This window comes from Myotis brandtii, unplaced genomic scaffold (assembly GCF_000412655.1).
Source record: "Myotis brandtii unplaced genomic scaffold, ASM41265v1 scaffold305, whole genome shotgun sequence".
NCBI lineage: Eukaryota > Metazoa > Chordata > Mammalia > Chiroptera > Vespertilionidae > Myotis > Myotis brandtii.
Genome location: NW_005361652.1, coordinates 1,568,347 through 1,575,252, shown reverse-complemented (window position 1 = coordinate 1,575,252; position 6,906 = coordinate 1,568,347). Strand labels below are relative to the sequence as shown.

At 40.8% G+C, this 6,906-nt stretch overlaps 1 protein-coding gene and 1 pseudogene across 1 annotated transcript in view; both read left to right on the top strand.

The window, feature by feature from the left end:
• Window positions 1–6,906, top strand: part of IL1RAPL2 (interleukin 1 receptor accessory protein-like 2) — a 1,356,387-nt gene that overhangs the window by 1,190,635 nt on the left and 158,846 nt on the right. The window lies entirely within an intron of this gene.
• Window positions 2,700–3,758, top strand: LOC102255091 (annotated as a pseudogene).

Genomic DNA, 6,906 nt, shown 5'->3' with positions numbered 1-6,906 from the left:
CTCTCTCTCTCTCTCTCTCTCTCTCCCTCTCTCTTAAGCAGCTACGCAATTCTGAGGACTTGCTTCTTTGGGCCCCTAGCGAATCAAAAACTTATATGAGACAATCAGGCTCTGTTTTTCATATATGTTTTAATTCTGAGGACTTGCTTCTTTGGGCCTCCAGAGAATCAAAAACATATGAGACAATCAGGCTCTGTTTTTCATACATGGTTTCCTATATTTGATTTTGGATCTCATTCTACTCTAAGACATTTTCCTTATCTTTAATATTCTCTCAAATCCGGAAAGATATCACTTTATTGACCTTGTCATAATTAAAAATACCTATTTCTTGCTAATGAGCTATTACCTGCAACTTTACATGATTCTTCTGACAGGCTGACTAATTAACAAGGTTTGACCTCTTTCTAAAATCAGCTGGCAAGACTTTGGGCTTTGGCACTAAAGAAGTTCTTTGAAGCTTACTTACCAATCATTCCTTCTGAATGTGAATAATACATATGGGTTTGCTGGATGTGGAACTTTGTCTTCAGCATGTACTTAACATACAAAGCCATCTTAAAATGTCTTTAATGGATTAGTTGATAGGGATTAGATGCAGTCTCAACTACTTCCTCATGTATAAACACCTACTTAGAGCACTATCATTAAATAATTTTCATAAAGAACAACTGATTTTTTTTAGAAACCAGTCAAAAGTACTATTGATCAGACAAGTCTTTCCAAGAAGGCCTTAACCTGATTACTTTAAAGATTGCCTTTGCTTTTTATTAATATATGTATCAGTTTTACCCACACTTATTGTAATAAAAATAAACACACATGCACATACACATACACACATTCACCTATGCAGAAAGAACAAATAGAGAAAAAAGACTATGAGAGGCCTCAGCTGAGAAGCATGATAGGAAATGGAATTTTCTGCTCAATAAACTCTCTGGTTAGGGAGGCAGTGAAGCATGGTAGAAAGAATGCCGGAGTTTAGAATCAAAGTAATAATTTAAGCCTCCTTTTCACTAGTTATTACCTGCATGACCTTGAGTTACCACCTCTCTGATCATGTTTGCTTATGTGAAAAAATTGGGATGGGAATGCCTAGCTATAGAGCCATTGAGAAAATTCAAATTCAGGCATAAAATTTTAATGTTCTACAATGCTAAGGGAATATCAGAGAATTACCCATTTAAGTCTGGAACCATACAGAAAAGGGGTTTCAATTAGGATATCAGTTGTGATGCACATGAGATCGCACTGTTCAGATTTCCCTTCAACAAGGCACTTTGTTGCCCCAACTACTGAAAGTGTGTTAGCAGTCTTCAGCTTTTAACCCATCCAGGCACTGCCTCATCTGCACAGAACTGCCTCATGCTCTTCCAAGGAGGACCACATTTAATAATTGATTCATGCAAATATATGAAGTTCCAACATAGAAGTGGGAAGACCAATTAATATGCTTTAGTAGTTGTCCAGCTGAGAGATGAAGGAGGCTTGGCCAAGAGTTGTAACAGTTGAGATAGGTATATTGAGGATATGCTTTAATGTAGAATCAAAAAGATCCAAGAGTGAGAGGAAGAATAGAGTGAAAGATATGCCATAGATTTTCGGCTATATATGTGGTAAAGGTTTATTTTTAAAGTCATATTAATTTTGAGATACCCAGTAGACTTCCAGGTGGAGATGTAAAGGAGATAGGTAAAAACTGTACATGAATTTGGAACTGAGAGGAGAAGTCAGGGCAAGAAATACAGATTTAGGAATTATCTGCAAAACTAAATTAGATTGTATCCCTAGGATATGGGAACCTAAGTCTCTACATCACTTAGGTATGGAGAAAAGTGTTTGTTGATCTCACAGTTAATATCAATGCAGAAAGATAGCACTTAACCACCCATATGAGTTAAATTCAGTAACCAGACTATTTAGAAAGAGGCCTCATTAAAATGAAGATATTTTTGGTTTTGCTGTTGTATTCTTTAAACTAATAATTATAGAGCTCCTCCTATGTGGTGAGTGATGTACATTTATCATATTATTTAATCCTCACAACATATCTAGGTGAGCATTCCTATCATCCTGATGTTACAATGAGCAACTGAAGTTCAAAGAAGTGTAGCAATTTGGGCCAGATTACATATTTAGTGAATGATGGAGGAGGTCTCCTGGCTCTTTAGCCTCCACATGCAGTGCATTATAATAACAGTAATAGCAGCCATTAATAGAGTACCTAGTGTGCCCAGGTCCACTGCTAAAACACTTTACATATCTTATCTCATTCTCAAAAAAAAAAAAACACCCCTATTTATTAGCCTCATTTTGCAGATGATGAAACCTAAACTTAGATATGTAACTAATGTGGCCAAAATCTTACGGTTATTAAATGGCAAAGTGGAATTTCAAATATATTTTTGTCTGTTTCCAGAGCTCATAATCTTAATTACTATGTTATACTGCCTTTCATCACCTGTGACATAGGTAAGTAGAAGGGAAAATATTTCCTCCCAAAGGGAACATAACTATCCAAATGTCAAACCAACTGAACATGTAGCATTAAAAGTGATGACTATTGCTCCTGGGCCTTGGAGCAAGGTGAACTCACGAGGACCCACACTGGTCGCTGACCCGCCATGGGCCCGCCAGACCTCACGCTCCGCGCTATGCATGCAAGTACCATCCTAAAGCCAGATTGAAGCTACAAGATGCCTGACCAGGACCCTGGGGGCATCAGCCCCAATCCAACAGATGGTGGCCTCAGGTGCCAGAGCTGTGGTCACCTCCATCTTCATGACGCCCCTGGATGTGGTGGTCTGCCTGCAGTCTCAACACCCTTCAGTGACCAGCGAGCTGATACCTCCCTCCAGACTCTGGAGCCTCTCTTATACCAAATTGCCCTCCTCTCTCCAACCCGCAGGGAAGTGCTTCTTCTACTGCAATGGTGTCCTGGAACCCCTGTACCTGTGCACACATGGTGCCCACTGTGTCACCTGGTTTCAGGACCCCACTCGCTTCACTGGCACTATGAATGTCTTTGTGAAGATTGTGAGACACAAGGGCACCAGGATCCTGTGGAGTGGTCTCACAGCCACCCTGGTGATGACTGTGCCAGCAACCGCCATGTACTTCACGGCCTATGACCAACTCAAGGTCTTCCTGTGTGGTTGAGCCCTGACCTCTGACTTCTATGCACCCATGGTGGCTGGTGCACTGGCCCGCTTGGTCACCATGAGTGTAATAAGCCCCCTAGAGCTGGTACAGCATGTGTCATACCGGGAGTTGGGTGCCTGTATCTGAACCTCTGTAGCTCAGGGCGGCTGGCACTCACTGTGGCTCGGCTGGGGCCCCACTGCTCTTTGGGATGTGCCTGTTCAGCCCTGCACTGGTTCAACTATGAACTGGTAAAGAGCTGGCTGAGTGGGCGCAGGACAAAGGACCAGACATCAGTGGGCATCAGCTTTGTGGCTGGTGGCATCTCAGGGATGGTGGCTGTTATCCTGACTCTAACTTTCGATGCGGTGAAGACTCAATGCCAGGTTGCGCTGGGAACGGTGGAGGCTGTGAGCGTGTCACCCGTGCACGCAGACTCTACCTGGCTGCTGCTGTGGAGGATCCTGGCTGAATCCGGCACCAGGGGACTCTTCACAGGCTTCCTCCCAAGGATCATCAAGGCTGCCCCTTCCTGTGCCATTATGATCAGCACATAAGAGTTGGGCAAAAGCTTCTTTCAGAGGCTCAACCTGGAACAGCCTCTGAGCCAGTGAGATGAGCGAGGGGATGTGGGCCCCATCTCTTCCATAGATGGTGTGGGGCAGGAGGAGACTGAGCCAAGTGTCTTGTCCTCAGGGGAGGGAGCCTCATTTTTCTTCCCTCTCAGATCATCCCCAAGGGTACCAGCCCATCCAGTTGGGCCTGCCCAGGCCCCCATCAGAGAGCTTTCTTCCTGCTGGTCCTCATCCCAAGCCCCAAGGATCATCACTTTTCCACCCAACTTCCCAAATTCAAGACCAAATCTGTTAATTCTCCTCCCCCTGCCCTCCACCCATTTTCATGTGTTTGTTGTAGCTGGGCCTGCCACCAAGGCCCACAGAGCCCTGGACCTGGCCAGCCTGAACCCACTGCTGTTAAGTCATTGAGTCTAAGATGATGAATTAAAAAAACGATGACTATTAAAAATACATTTTATTAGAAATAAGAAACTGAAGATGATTATTAAAAATCAAAATGATGCCCTGGCTGGTGTCTCTAAGTGGTTAGATCATCAGCCCATGCACTAAAGGGTCATAGGTTTGATTCCCAGTCAAGGACATGTACCTGGGTTGCAGGTTCGATCCTTGGCCCTGGTCAAGGTGCATGTGGGAGGCAACCAATTGATGTGTCTCTCTCACACTGATGTCTCTCTTCTGTCTCTCTATCTCTATCTCACCCCCAACCCTCCTTCCCTCTCTCCCTTCCACTCTCTCTAAAAATCAATGGAAAAAATATCCTTGGGAGAGGATTAACAGCAATGATAATGAAATCAACAAGATATGGGTGTTTGAAAAGCATCTGTTCCAACATTTTCTGAAGCTATCATCTTTAAATAAACAATGGTACAAATATTAATCTGATTTTGCTTCTTAATCTAAATTGTTTGGAACCATGAAACAGAATGAGTATCACTAAACAACATGGGATTGAACCCATACCCTTGGCTTGTGAGGACAGTGTTTTTAAACAATGGAATTCAAGATTATTATCTTAGCCATTTTGGAAAGATCAGGAGATGTTTTAAAGACAGGGAGACTTATTTGATTGGGTCAAAAATCCCTCAACATAATGGTATACATGTAGTTTCTCCTAGCCTGCCACTGTTTTCTTTTGGGATTTTTTTAGCTATCAAGGAAAAGATTTTGAGACATATCATATATATAATCTTTGAGTGTGCTCCAGATTGGAAGATTTCATTTAATTCATTCCAAGTCCTTCACTTAGGAGCTTATACACATTTTAAATATGTAGTCATACATATTTAATAATTATTACACATTAAATAATGTCAGTTTTATGAACTGAATTAAAAGTAATAATTATAACAGCAATAATAATGACAGAACATATAGACTGCTTAGGATTTTCAAAATACCAGTTTAGCTAGCATGATGTTCTGTGAACAAATGTACAGCTAAATACACAGTAGCTGTCAGACACTAGTTAGAACAGCAGGAACATGTTTCTCAGCAGGGATTTTTCTGTCTGCTGACATTTTGGTTCTGAAGTAAATGGGACGTGTTGTTATGTTTCTTTTATTATATTTCAATTATAGAATCTGAATGTGCATAGAACTATTGTGTTGATCTTGTTCAGCTTCTCTCCCAATGAAGTGATCCTTTCTATAACACCTATGACAAGTGGCCACTTGGTCTTTCTTTGAATGTGTTCAGTGACAAGTAAATTACATCCTTCAAAACCAGCCTTTTCCATTGTTGAAGCATGCTTATTTTTAAAAAAATCACTTTCTGGGTGGGTTATAACTCTAACCATCACTACTACTTTTACTTTCTTGACTAATATTGAATAAACATAATCCTTTTCTACTACAGGCATTAACCTTTTTTAATACAGCTACCATTGCCCAACTACCTGTGACAGCCTCCACCACCTTAAAGTCTTCTCAAATTTTAAAACCCATGGATTCCAAACCTGTTTGTTAATGTGAGGTCATATTAAAACCTGCCCCCAATTCCTTTACAACTATGTAGATATGGGCTCAAATACTGACTCCCTACTATGTGAACCTCAAAATGGGGAAATGATTGCTACCACAAGATATTTTGTGAGAATTAAATTAACAGGTAATTTTTATGTAGTATTATTGGTTGAGCATTGTTCTACTTGTGTTATACATGTTAATTCATTTCATTTTAATAACAAACATATGAGATGGTTATTATTATTTCCCCATTTTGTATTTTACTTTTATTTTATTTTTATTGTTTAAAATATCATATATGTCTCCTTTTTCCCCCATCAACCCCTCCTCAGCCACTCCCACCTCCCAGGTCCCTGTCCACTGGTTATGCTTATATGCATGCATACAAGTCCTTTGGTTGATCTCTTAACACACACACACACACCCTCCCCTGCCTTCCCTATGAGGTTTGACTGTCTGTTCAATGCTTCTCTGCCTCTGGATCTATTTTTGTTCATCAGTTTATGTTGTTCATTACATTCCACAAATAAGTGAGATCATGTGATATCTTTCTTCGACTGACTTATTTCGCTTAGCATAATGCTCTCCAGGTCCATCCACACTGTTGCAAATGGTAAAAGTTCCTTCTTTTTTACAGCAGTGTAGTATTTCATTCTGTAGATGTACCACAGTTTTCTAATCCACTCACCTGCTGATGGGCACTTAGGCTGTTTCCAAATCTTAGCTATGGTAAATTGTGCTGCTATGAACATAGGGGTGCATATATACTTCCTGATTGGTGTTTCTGATTTTGTGGGATATATTCCTAGAAGTGGGATCACTGGGTCAAATGGCAGTTCCATTTTTAAATTTTTGAGGAAACTCCATACTGTTCTCCAGAGTGGCTGCATCAGTCTGCATTCCCACCAGCAGTGCACAAGCGTTCCTTTTTCTCCACAACCTTGCCAGCACTTGTCCTTTGTTGATTTGTTGATAGCCATTCTGACAGGTGTGAGATGGTACCGCATTGTTGTTTGGATTTACAACTCTCGGATGATTAGTGACTTTGAGCATGTTTTCATATGTCTCTCGGCCTTCTGTATGTCCTCTTTTGAAAAGAATGTCGAGACCATATATACTTATTAGAGGTCACATAACTAATTGTGGCAGAGTAAGGATTTGAACCCAGGCAATCTGGCTCTAGAGCTTTCAGCTTTATCCACCATTATTTACATTTACTA